The sequence below is a fragment of the Oryctolagus cuniculus genome, chromosome 7 (assembly GCF_051225735.1).
Source record: "Oryctolagus cuniculus isolate XC-2025 breed Fujian yellow rabbit chromosome 7, ASM5122573v1, whole genome shotgun sequence".
NCBI lineage: Eukaryota > Metazoa > Chordata > Mammalia > Lagomorpha > Leporidae > Oryctolagus > Oryctolagus cuniculus.
In genome coordinates, this window is record NC_142873.1 from 37,792,382 (window position 1) to 37,804,670 (window position 12,289).

At 71.3% G+C, this 12,289-nt stretch overlaps 8 non-coding genes across 8 annotated transcripts; all 8 read right to left on the reverse strand.

Annotated features, from left to right (window-relative positions):
* Nucleotides 1-246: 246 nt before the first annotated feature.
* Nucleotides 247-318, reverse strand: TRNAE-CUC (transfer RNA glutamic acid (anticodon CUC)). Its single transcript has one exon. It is a non-coding gene; the product is annotated as a tRNA-Glu (tRNA).
* Nucleotides 319-1,390: 1,072 nt separating this feature from the next.
* TRNAD-GUC (transfer RNA aspartic acid (anticodon GUC)) lies at nucleotides 1,391-1,462 on the reverse strand. Its single transcript has one exon. It is a non-coding gene; the product is annotated as a tRNA-Asp (tRNA).
* Nucleotides 1,463-5,543: 4,081 nt separating this feature from the next.
* TRNAE-CUC (transfer RNA glutamic acid (anticodon CUC)) lies at nucleotides 5,544-5,615 on the reverse strand. The gene has a single exon. It is a non-coding gene; the product is annotated as a tRNA-Glu (tRNA).
* Nucleotides 5,616-5,937: 322 nt separating this feature from the next.
* On the reverse strand, nucleotides 5,938-6,009 carry TRNAG-UCC (transfer RNA glycine (anticodon UCC)). Its single transcript has one exon. It is a non-coding gene; the product is annotated as a tRNA-Gly (tRNA).
* Nucleotides 6,010-6,687: 678 nt separating this feature from the next.
* Nucleotides 6,688-6,759, reverse strand: TRNAD-GUC (transfer RNA aspartic acid (anticodon GUC)). The gene has a single exon. It is a non-coding gene; the product is annotated as a tRNA-Asp (tRNA).
* A 4,087-nt stretch (nucleotides 6,760-10,846) lies between these two features.
* On the reverse strand, nucleotides 10,847-10,918 carry TRNAE-CUC (transfer RNA glutamic acid (anticodon CUC)). The gene has a single exon. It is a non-coding gene; the product is annotated as a tRNA-Glu (tRNA).
* A 322-nt stretch (nucleotides 10,919-11,240) lies between these two features.
* TRNAG-UCC (transfer RNA glycine (anticodon UCC)) lies at nucleotides 11,241-11,312 on the reverse strand. Its single transcript has one exon. It is a non-coding gene; the product is annotated as a tRNA-Gly (tRNA).
* A 678-nt stretch (nucleotides 11,313-11,990) lies between these two features.
* TRNAD-GUC (transfer RNA aspartic acid (anticodon GUC)) lies at nucleotides 11,991-12,062 on the reverse strand. Its single transcript has one exon. It is a non-coding gene; the product is annotated as a tRNA-Asp (tRNA).
* Nucleotides 12,063-12,289: the final 227 nt, after the last annotated feature.

Below are 12,289 nucleotides of genomic sequence, written 5' to 3' on the forward strand. Positions count from 1 at the left end.
GGGACAGCGAGCAGCCTGGAGGTGGGGAGCGGCCGAAGGTCCTGAGGTGGCGCAGCTGGCGAAAAGGACAGCAGCTGAGGGCGGCCGCGGAGGCAGAGGCACAGAGCTTGGGCCGGGGCCGGGGCTGGGGCGCAGTGTGCGTTGCCCCATTGCACAAGCAGTTGGCTGCGTGGTTGTGCAAAAGTGGGCGGGCTGTACTGCGGGAGGCAGAGCACACACGCCAGCCCTCCGAGGAAGAAGAAAGGCTTCCCTGACCGGGAATCGAACCCGGGCCGCGGCGGTGAGAGCGCCGAATCCTAACCACTAGACCACCAGGGAGCGTCGGGCTGCGCGTCTGGCCTGGGCCTCTGCCTGCTGCAGCCGGCGCCTGGGTGCCAATGGGCAGCAGCAGCAGCAGCAGCAGCAGCAGCAGCAGCGCCTGGCCTGCCGCGCTACTTCCACGGCCAACCCCCGGCTGTCCTGCCCGGGCCGGCCGACGGGCCCCCGCCCGCCATCCGCCCTGACCTCAAAAAAACACAGGGCGCGCCTCCGTCTCCTGGCCCCCGCGCACGCCCTGCCCCGCCGCGCTCAGCCAAGTCCGCCCCACCTGGGCCGCCGGGCGCGCGCCACGACCACCGCCTCTGCCAAAAGGTGGGCGCGCTGCGTTGGCCGGGTATCGAACCCGGGTCAACTGCTTGGAAGGCAGCTATGCTCACCACTATACCACCAACGCCTCCCGCCGAGGCCGGCCTGGCCACGCGCCGCCCGGCTTGCCCGGAGCGCCCCGCCGCCCCCGTGCCCCGACGGCGCGCCTCGCCCGCACGTCCCCGCTGCCACCCCAAGGCCGCCCGGCGCCCCGCCGGCCAAGCCCAGCACGCCTGCCCGATCCACGCGCGCGCCCTCGCGCATCCACACGCACGCCAGCCGCTTCTCCGTCTGCGCACGCGCCCGCCTCCGCCCAGCGGCTCCAGGTCTCCTTACTCCTGGGCCCCGGCCTCCGGATCCAGCGGAGCCCCGGCGGCGCGCGCGTCCGTATCCGTATCCGTCTCCGCGTCCGCCCTCAGCTGGCTCGTCCAAGCCCTCGTGCACCAGAGGTCCGACGGCCAGGCGACCGACCGCACCCGCAGGCTCGCTCCCCGGCTCGTCCGCGCCCCCTCACCCAGCGCACCTAGCGCACCTAGCGCACCAAGCGCACCAAGCGCACCAAGCGCACCAAGCGCACCAAGCGCACCAAGCGCACCAAGCCCTGTCGGTCGGTCGCGACCGACCGTGGGCGAGCGAAAACTCCTCGCGCGCGCCGCGCCCTGTGCGCCCAACACGGGTGCGTGTCCGGGGCCCGCAGGCCACACGGTCCCTGGTGCTCCGCGTGCGGGGGCCGGCGTGCGGGGCCTGGCCAAAAAGGGCGGCTTGCCTCCCCGTCGGGGAATCGAACCCCGGTCTCCCGCGTGACAGGCGGGGATACTCACCACTATACTAACGAGGACGGCGGCGGCCACCCTCGGGTCCCCTCGACCCCTCTGCGCCCGCCCGCCCGCCCGCACCCGCCCCCTGCCCTCCACCGCCCACACACCGGCTCCAGGGCCAACCGCCACCCGTCCCCAGTCCCCGGTCCCCGCAACCTAGTGCCTTCGCCCCACGTGGACTCCCCGGCCCGGGACCACAACATGCTAGCTTCCAGGAGCATAGAGCCAACCAACCGGAGGACCCAGGGGAAGCCAGGGAGGAGGATGAAGATGAGGAAGAGCAGCAGCAGCAGCAGCAGCAGCAGCAGCAAGAGGAGAGGGGAGAAGAGCCAGCGGAGGGGCACAGCGAGGAAGAGGAGGAAGAGCACCCCCAGGAAAACCCAGAGGGAGAGGAGGAGGAGGAGGAAGACCACGACGACCCGCTGGGCGGGGCACAACGGGGGCGGGGGGTAGCGCTGCGAACTGGAAGGAGCGGGCGGCCCGTCTGGGATGCGTCCCGGGGTGCTGCCGGGTGCCCCGTGCGGCCTCCAGAACCGGGCAGCGGCGCCCTGCAAGCCCCGGGAACCGCGCGGAGCTGCCCCGGGAACCGCGCGCCCCGCGCGCCCCGCGCGCCCGGCGGCCTGCGCCCTGGCCCCGCAGCCCAGGGCCCAGGCGGCGCGACGGACCAAGGCCGCAGTCCCTGGCGCGCTCCCCCAGCCAAGGGAACGGCCGCGCCACCCGGCCCGCCGTCAGGATGGCCGAGCGGTCTAAGGCGCTGCGTTCAGGTCGCAGTCTCCCCTGGAGGCGTGGGTTCGAATCCCACTCCTGACAAGCACGCCTTTTTGGCACGCCCGGGCCAGCCTCGCGCCCGTCGTGCAACACGCCGCTCGCCGCTCCGCCTCTCCAGCCGTCGCGAGCGAGACCCCGCCTTGCCGGCCCACACGTGGGACTCGCCACAGGGACCCCGCTCCAACTGGCCAGCGCGCAGGCACTCCCGCCCACCTCTCCCCACCACACCGCTTCTCGGGACCCACCTGCCTCCGAGTCTTCCTGGCTCCTCCGCTCCTCTGCCGCCACCCTCTGCCGCTACCTTCCGCACATTCACGGCCCTCCGCCTCCCAGCCCCAGTCCCCAGATCTCCTCCACCTCTCCCCGCCTCCTGCCAGCCCCAGAGCGCTGAACCGACGGGCGGCCCGCCCAGAGTCCTCCCGAGCGTCCCCTAAACACCTGTCTGCAGCCAGCCCACCGAGAGCAGCGCACTTCGGCCGCGTCCCACCTCCTCGCCCTCGCTGCGCACTCCCGCCTCCCGCCTCCCGCCTGCCAGCCTGTCTGCCTGCTCGGGACAGCGCGCTGCCCGGGATCCTGCTCCTCGGAGCCCTTGGCTGACCCCGTGCTCCCGCCTCTCTCGGCCTCAGCACAGCTGCCGCAGGAGGCACAGAGGCCACGAGTCGGGAAAACCACCCGGGGCAGTGGTTGGTGGCCGGCCGAAGGCCCAGGCGCCCTGCGGTCACCCAGCTGCACACGTTGGCTCTGCTCCACGACCCACCGCCTCCCCAGGGGCGGGGCGGGGGGCTCCATGGGCAGGCGCGCCCCACCCAGCGTGGCGGCCGGCCACACACCCGCCTTCAGCCGGTGCTCCTGTTGCAGCCGTGGCTCACACCCGAGCCCACCACCACGGGGACCGCCCCGAGTCACCTGCTCTGACGGGGACCTGGGCAGAAGGCCGGGTCTGGCCGGCTGCATCCTGGCTCTCTCTGGGCTCCAGCGCCCCTCCTTCCCCGTGCCCTGGGATGCAGACAACAACCCAGCAGGAGCTGAAGCTCTGTGCTTCTCTCTCTTTCTCTGTCTGCCTGCCTCTTGCTCTCTAGCTCGCTCTCTCTCTCTCTCTCTCTCTCTCTCTCTCTGTCTCGTGTGTGTGTGTGTGTGTGTGTGTGTGTGTGTGTGTCCCTCCCAAACCCCACCCACCCATCCATCCAAGGCCAACCACCACCACACCACACCACACCACACCCCCTCCAACCCCACCCCAGCCAACCATTCCGCCCATCCTCAACTCTAGGCAGCTTGCCAAGCAGCCTGGGCCCTAGAGGCGCGTGGAGCAGCTCCTTCTGCTTGCGCGTGGTCGCCCTGCTCCACGGAAAGCGGCTGCAACGGAGCAGCTCGTGGTGATCAGCCTGCGGGCCTGTGGCGGCTCCTGGCGGCGCCCGCCGACGGTGCATGGGTGGTTCAGTGGTAGAATTCTCGCCTGCCACGCGGGAGGCCCGGGTTCGATTCCCGGCCCATGCAGCTCCTGCTCCCCTTTTGCTTGGGCAGCCCCAGCAGTGCCTCTGCGCAAGCCGCTCCCTCGGGCTCCTCTCTGGCCAGCCTTGCACCAGCACTCTTGGCACACGCGCTCCCCAGCCCCCCTGGCCGCCGAACCCCGCCTAGCCCAGTGCTTCAGCCCTCGCACCCCTGCCTCCTTCCTAGCCTCTGCCTCTCCTGATACCCACTTCGGGCCCACGCGCTGCACTTCCGACCTCGCCGCTCTGCCGGCCGGCCACTGAGCCGCCAAGCCCCGCCGCTTCGTCTCCCCACACCCTGCTCTCACAACCAACCATCGCCAACGCGCGGCTGGCCCTAGCACCCTTCCACGACTCCTCCCGCCTTCCGGCTGCTGGACTGATGCCGGCCCCCGTTGGGGGCTCACGCCCTGGCCCTAGGCTGCTTGGGATGCCAGCCTCCAGAACGGACACCCGACTCCAGCCCTGCCACGTGCCCCACACACCGCCCCCAGTGCCCAGGGCCGGGCCCCTCCCAACCCACTGCACGGGAGGCTCCACGCCTGAGACGCTGCCCTCTGAGTCCCCTCGACCTGTCGCCCCCGAGACCTGCCCTAAGCGGCTGGGCAGCTCCGCCCTTGCCCTGGAGGTCCTGTGTGGGCACAAGGAGCCGGAGCCGCTACTTGACGAGGGCCGAGCCGGCACAGAGTAGGGCGGAGAACCGCATGCAGGGATCGAGGCGTCAATCGGGACGCAGAGAGCGCGAGCTCAGAGATGAGGCGGGGATTGGAACGTGCTACCAAATCCGTGGTGGCGTGGCCCGCGACAGGGACCGGGAGGGTCGGTTCCCTCCCGTGCGGAGAGAGCCCACGGTGAAACGCCAGCGTATGCCGCTCCCCTCTCCTCCACCTTGTCCCCACACACTGGCTGGCTGTCATCTCGGCTCTCGGGCTGTCCGCAAGCCCTCTCCCACCTCCTCCCGGAGGAGGAGGCTCCCTCACCTATGGCCAGCCGCCGGCATTGCCCAGGGCTCCAGCTTGCCGGCCCTCTCCAGCCTGCTGGTCTCGCATCTGCATCCTGCATCCTGCATCCTGCATCCTGGGGGGTGGAGGCGGGGAGGGGTGCCAAGTGCAGGGCCCCTCTGGGACAGCTCCCACGTGTTCAAGCCCCGAGCCCACCTGGGAGCCTGGATCGGCTCACGGTGGGAAAACCAAAGCAACTGCACCCTGGGCTGCTTGGTGACTCTCAGACCCACGGAGGCCATGGCACGCGGCACCTGGCACCTGGCCCAACGGGCAGGGAGAGAAGGCGTGCCCTCTGTGTCTCTGTGTGTGTGTGTCTGTGTGTGTGAGTGTGTGTGCGCGCGCGCACACGCAGAAGCACACGCGTTCCTGTGCGTGGTGCCGGCGGCGGTGATGTCGTGAGTGAGGACGTGAGGCCGAGTGCGTGCAGGCACCGGTCCCTGTGTGTGGAGTGGGGTGCGGCTGTTCCGGAATTGTGGCATCCTGGGTGTGCGGGTGGATGTGTGTTGGTGCGCGCGTGCCCACGTCTGGGTTGGGGGTGTTCCGGCTGCCCAGGAGTGTCGCAGAAAGGCTGGCAGGGGAGGCGCGGGAGCAGGGGGACAGCGAGCAGCCTGGAGGTGGGGAGCGGCCGAAGGTCCTGAGGTGGCGCAGCTGGCGAAAAGGACAGCAGCTGAGGGCGGCCGCGGAGGCAGAGGCACAGAGCTTGGGCCGGGGCCGGGGCTGGGGCGCAGTGTGCGTTGCCCCATTGCACAAGCAGTTGGCTGCGTGGTTGTGCAAAAGTGGGCGGGCTGTACTGCGGGAGGCAGAGCACACACGCCAGCCCTCCGAGGAAGAAGAAAGGCTTCCCTGACCGGGAATCGAACCCGGGCCGCGGCGGTGAGAGCGCCGAATCCTAACCACTAGACCACCAGGGAGCGTCGGGCTGCGCGTCTGGCCTGGGCCTCTGCCTGCTGCAGCCGGCGCCTGGGTGCCAATGGGCGGCAGCAGCAGCAGCAGCAGCAGCAGCAGCAGCGCCTGGCCTGCCGCGCTACTTCCACGGCCAACCCCCGGCTGTCCTGCCCGGGCCGGCCGACGGGCCCCCGCCCGCCATCCGCCCTGACCTCAAAAAAACACAGGGCGCGCCTCCGTCTCCTGGCCCCCGCGCACGCCCTGCCCCGCCGCGCTCAGCCAAGTCCGCCCCACCTGGGCCGCCGGGCGCGCGCCACGACCACCGCCTCTGCCAAAAGGTGGGCGCGCTGCGTTGGCCGGGAATCGAACCCGGGTCAACTGCTTGGAAGGCAGCTATGCTCACCACTATACCACCAACGCCTCCCGCCGAGGCCGGCCTGGCCACGCGCCGCCCGGCTTGCCCGGAGCGCCCCGCCGCCCCCGTGCCCCGACGGCGCGCCTCGCCCGCACGTCCCCGCTGCCACCCCAAGGCCGCCCGGCGCCCCGCCGGCCAAGCCCAGCACGCCTGCCCGATCCACGCGCGCGCCCTCGCGCATCCACACGCACGCCAGCCGCTTCTCCGTCTGCGCACGCGCCCGCCTCCGCCCAGCGGCTCCAGGTCTCCTTACTCCTGGGCCCCGGCCTCCGGATCCAGCGGAGCCCCGGCGGCGCGCGCGTCCGTATCCGTATCCGTCTCCGCGTCCGCCCTCAGCTGGCTCGTCCAAGCCCTCGTGCACCAGAGGTCCGACGGCCAGGCGACCGACCGCACCCGCAGGCTCGCTCCCCGGCTCGTCCGCGCCCCCTCACCCAGCGCACCTAGCGCACCTAGCGCACCTAGCGCACCAAGCGCACCAAGCGCACCAAGCGCACCAAGCGCACCAAGCGCACCAAGCCCTGTCGGTCGGTCGCGACCGACCGTGGGCGAGCGAAAACTCCTCGCGCGCGCCGCGCCCTGTGCGCCCAACACGGGTGCGTGTCCGGGGCCCGCAGGCCACACGGTCCCTGGTGCTCCGCGTGCGGGGGCCGGCGTGCGGGGCCTGGCCAAAAAGGGCGGCTTGCCTCCCCGTCGGGGAATCGAACCCCGGTCTCCCGCGTGACAGGCGGGGATACTCACCACTATACTAACGAGGACGGCGGCGGCCACCCTCGGGTCCCCTCGACCCCTCTGCGCCCGCCCGCCCGCCCGCACCCGCCCCCTGCCCTCCACCGCCCACACACCGGCTCCAGGGCCAACCGCCACCCGTCCCCAGTCCCCGGTCCCCGCAACCTAGTGCCTTCGCCCCACGTGGACTCCCCGGCCCGGGACCACAACATGCTAGCTTCCAGGAGCATAGAGCCAACCAACCGGAGGACCCAGGGGAAGCCAGGGAGGAGGATGAAGATGAGGAAGAGCAGCAGCAGCAGCAGCAGCAGCAGCAGCAAGAGGAGAGGGGAGAAGAGCCAGCGGAGGGGCACAGCGAGGAAGAGGAGGAAGAGCACCCCCAGGAAAACCCAGAGGGAGAGGAGGAGGAGGAGGAAGACCACGACGACCCGCTGGGCGGGGCACAACGGGGGCGGGGGGTAGCGCTGCGAACTGGAAGGAGCGGGCGGCCCGTCTGGGATGCGTCCCGGGGTGCTGCCGGGTGCCCCGTGCGGCCTCCAGAACCGGGCAGCGGCGCCCTGCAAGCCCCGGGAACCGCGCGGAGCTGCCCCGGGAACCGCGCGCCCCGCGCGCCCCGCGCGCCCGGCGGCCTGCGCCCTGGCCCCGCAGCCCAGGGCCCAGGCGGCGCGACGGACCAAGGCCGCAGTCCCTGGCGCGCTCCCCCAGCCAAGGGAACGGCCGCGCCACCCGGCCCGCCGTCAGGATGGCCGAGCGGTCTAAGGCGCTGCGTTCAGGTCGCAGTCTCCCCTGGAGGCGTGGGTTCGAATCCCACTCCTGACAAGCACGCCTTTTTGGCACGCCCGGGCCAGCCTCGCGCCCGTCGTGCAACACGCCGCTCGCCGCTCCGCCTCTCCAGCCGTCGCGAGCGAGACCCCGCCTTGCCGGCCCACACGTGGGACTCGCCACAGGGACCCCGCTCCAACTGGCCAGCGCGCAGGCACTCCCGCCCACCTCTCCCCACCACACCGCTTCTCGGGACCCACCTGCCTCCGAGTCTTCCTGGCTCCTCCGCTCCTCTGCCGCCACCCTCTGCCGCTACCTTCCGCACATTCACGGCCCTCCGCCTCCCAGCCCCAGTCCCCAGATCTCCTCCACCTCTCCCCGCCTCCTGCCAGCCCCAGAGCGCTGAACCGACGGGCGGCCCGCCCAGAGTCCTCCCGAGCGTCCCCTAAACACCTGTCTGCAGCCAGCCCACCGAGAGCAGCGCACTTCGGCCGCGTCCCACCTCCTCGCCCTCGCTGCGCACTCCCGCCTCCCGCCTCCCGCCTCCCGCCTCCCGCCTGCCAGCCTGTCTGCCTGCTCGGGACAGCGCGCTGCCCGGGATCCTGCTCCTCGGAGCCCTTGGCTGACCCCGTGCTCCCGCCTCTCTCGGCCTCAGCACAGCTGCCGCAGGAGGCACAGAGGCCACGAGTCGGGAAAACCACCCGGGGCAGTGGTTGGTGGCCGGCCGAAGGCCCAGGCGCCCTGCGGTCACCCAGCTGCACACGTTGGCTCTGCTCCACGACCCACCGCCTCCCCAGGGGCGGGGCGGGGGGCTCCATGGGCAGGCGCGCCCCACCCAGCGTGGCGGCCGGCCACACACCCGCCTTCAGCCGGTGCTCCTGTTGCAGCCGTGGCTCACACCCGAGCCCACCACCACGGGGACCGCCCCGAGTCACCTGCTCTGACGGGGACCTGGGCAGAAGGCCGGGTCTGGCCGGCTGCATCCTGGCTCTCTCTGGGCTCCAGCGCCCCTCCTTCCCCGTGCCCTGGGATGCAGACAACAACCCAGCAGGAGCTGAAGCTCTGTGCTTCTCTCTCTTTCTCTGTCTGCCTGCCTCTTGCTCTCTAGCTCGCTCTCTCTCTCTCTCTCTCTCTCTCTCTGTCTCGTGTGTGTGTGTGTGTGTGTGTGTGTGTGTGTCCCTCCCAAACCCCACCCACCCATCCATCCAAGGCCAACCACCACCACACCACACCACACCACACCCCCTCCAACCCCACCCCAGCCAACCATTCCGCCCATCCTCAACTCTAGGCAGCTTGCCAAGCAGCCTGGGCCCTAGAGGCGCGTGGAGCAGCTCCTTCTGCTTGCGCGTGGTCGCCCTGCTCCACGGAAAGCGGCTGCAACGGAGCAGCTCGTGGTGATCAGCCTGCGGGCCTGTGGCGGCTCCTGGCGGCGCCCGCCGACGGTGCATGGGTGGTTCAGTGGTAGAATTCTCGCCTGCCACGCGGGAGGCCCGGGTTCGATTCCCGGCCCATGCAGCTCCTGCTCCCCTTTTGCTTGGGCAGCCCCAGCAGTGCCTCTGCGCAAGCCGCTCCCTCGGGCTCCTCTCTGGCCAGCCTTGCACCAGCACTCTTGGCACACGCGCTCCCCAGCCCCCCTGGCCGCCGAACCCCGCCTAGCCCAGTGCTTCAGCCCTCGCACCCCTGCCTCCTTCCTAGCCTCTGCCTCTCCTGATACCCACTTCGGGCCCACGCGCTGCACTTCCGACCTCGCCGCTCTGCCGGCCGGCCACTGAGCCGCCAAGCCCCGCCGCTTCGTCTCCCCACACCCTGCTCTCACAACCAACCATCGCCAACGCGCGGCTGGCCCTAGCACCCTTCCACGACTCCTCCCGCCTTCCGGCTGCTGGACTGATGCCGGCCCCCGTTGGGGGCTCACGCCCTGGCCCTAGGCTGCTTGGGATGCCAGCCTCCAGAACGGACACCCGACTCCAGCCCTGCCACGTGCCCCACACACCGCCCCCAGTGCCCAGGGCCGGGCCCCTCCCAACCCACTGCACGGGAGGCTCCACGCCTGAGACGCTGCCCTCTGAGTCCCCTCGACCTGTCGCCCCCGAGACCTGCCCTAAGCGGCTGGGCAGCTCCGCCCTTGCCCTGGAGGTCCTGTGTGGGCACAAGGAGCCGGAGCCGCTACTTGACGAGGGCCGAGCCGGCACAGAGTAGGGCGGAGAACCGCATGCAGGGATCGAGGCGTCAATCGGGACGCAGAGAGCGCGAGCTCAGAGATGAGGCGGGGATTGGAACGTGCTACCAAATCCGTGGTGGCGTGGCCCGCGACGGGGACCGGGAGGGTCGGTTCCCTCCCGTGCGGAGAGAGCCCACGGTGAAACGCCAGCGTATGCCGCTCCCCTCTCCTCCACCTTGTCCCCACACACTGGCTGGCTGTCATCTCGGCTCTCGGGCTGTCCGCAAGCCCTCTCCCACCTCCTCCCGGAGGAGGAGGCTCCCTCACCTATGGCCAGCCGCCGGCATTGCCCAGGGCTCCAGCTTGCCGGCCCTCTCCAGCCTGCTGGTCTCGCATCTGCATCCTGCATCCTGCATCCTGCATCCTGGGGGGTGGAGGCGGGGAGGGGTGCCAAGTGCAGGGCCCCTCTGGGACAGCTCCCACGTGTTCAAGCCCCGAGCCCACCTGGGAGCCTGGATCGGCTCACGGTGGGAAAACCAAAGCAACTGCACCCTGGGCTGCTTGGTGACTCTCAGACCCACGGAGGCCATGGCACGCGGCACCTGGCACCTGGCCCAACGGGCAGGGAGAGAAGGCGTGCCCTCTGTGTCTCTGTGTGTGTGTGTCTGTGTGTTTGAGTGTGTGTGCGCGCGCGCACACGCAGAAGCACACGCGTTCCTGTGCGTGGTGCCGGCGGCGGTGATGTCGTGAGTGAGGACGTGAGGCCGAGTGCGTGCAGGCACCGGTCCCTGTGTGTGGAGTGGGGTGCGGCTGTTCCGGAATTGTGGCATCCTGGGTGTGCGGGTGGATGTGTGTTGGTGCGCGCGTGCCCACGTCTGGGTTGGGGGTGTTCCGGCTGCCCAGGAGTGTCGCAGAAAGGCTGGCAGGGGAGGCGCGGGAGCAGGGGGACAGCGAGCAGCCTGGAGGTGGGGAGCGGCCGAAGGTCCTGAGGTGGCGCAGCTGGCGAAAAGGACAGCAGCTGAGGGCGGCCGCGGAGGCAGAGGCACAGAGCTTGGGCCGGGGCCGGGGCTGGGGCGCAGTGTGCGTTGCCCCATTGCACAAGCAGTTGGCTGCGTGGTTGTGCAAAAGTGGGCGGGCTGTACTGCGGGAGGCAGAGCACACACGCCAGCCCTCCGAGGAAGAAGAAAGGCTTCCCTGACCGGGAATCGAACCCGGGCCGCGGCGGTGAGAGCGCCGAATCCTAACCACTAGACCACCAGGGAGCGTCGGGCTGCGCGTCTGGCCTGGGCCTCTGCCTGCTGCAGCCGGCGCCTGGGTGCCAATGGGCGGCAGCAGCAGCAGCAGCAGCAGCAGCAGCAGCGCCTGGCCTGCCGCGCTACTTCCACGGCCAACCCCCGGCTGTCCTGCCCGGGCCGGCCGACGGGCCCCCGCCCGCCATCCGCCCTGACCTCAAAAAAACACAGGGCGCGCCTCCGTCTCCTGGCCCCCGCGCACGCCCTGCCCCGCCGCGCTCAGCCAAGTCCGCCCCACCTGGGCCGCCGGGCGCGCGCCACGACCACCGCCTCTGCCAAAAGGTGGGCGCGCTGCGTTGGCCGGGAATCGAACCCGGGTCAACTGCTTGGAAGGCAGCTATGCTCACCACTATACCACCAACGCCTCCCGCCGAGGCCGGCCTGGCCACGCGCCGCCCGGCTTGCCCGGAGCGCCCCGCCGCCCCCGTGCCCCGACGGCGCGCCTCGCCCGCACGTCCCCGCTGCCACCCCAAGGCCGCCCGGCGCCCCGCCGGCCAAGCCCAGCACGCCTGCCCGATCCACGCGCGCGCCCTCGCGCATCCACACGCACGCCAGCCGCTTCTCCGTCTGCGCACGCGCCCGCCTCCGCCCAGCGGCTCCAGGTCTCCTTACTCCTGGGCCCCGGCCTCCGGATCCAGCGGAGCCCCGGCGGCGCGCGCGTCCGTATCCGTATCCGTCTCCGCGTCCGCCCTCAGCTGGCTCGTCCAAGCCCTCGTGCACCAGAGGTCCGACGGCCAGGCGACCGACCGCACCCGCAGGCTCGCTCCCCGGCTCGTCCGCGCCCCCTCACCCAGCGCACCTAGCGCACCTAGCGCACCTAGCGCACCAAGCGCACCAAGCGCACCAAGCGCACCAAGCGCACCAAGCGCACCAAGCCCTGTCGGTCGGTCGCGACCGACCGTGGGCGAGCGAAAACTCCTCGCGCGCGCCGCGCCCTGTGCGCCCAACACGGGTGCGTGTCCGGGGCCCGCAGGCCACACGGTCCCTGGTGCTCCGCGTGCGGGGGCCGGCGTGCGGGGCCTGGCCAAAAAGGGCGGCTTGCCTCCCCGTCGGGGAATCGAACCCCGGTCTCCCGCGTGACAGGCGGGGATACTCACCACTATACTAACGAGGACGGCGGCGGCCACCCTCGGGTCCCCTCGACCCCTCTGCGCCCGCCCGCCCGCCCGCACCCGCCCCCTGCCCTCCACCGCCCACACACCGGCTCCAGGGCCAACCGCCACCCGTCCCCAGTCCCCGGTCCCCGCAACCTAGTGCCTTCGCCCCACGTGGACTCCCCGGCCCGGGACCACAACATGCTAGCTTCCAGGAGCATAGAGCCAACCAACCGGAGGACCCAGG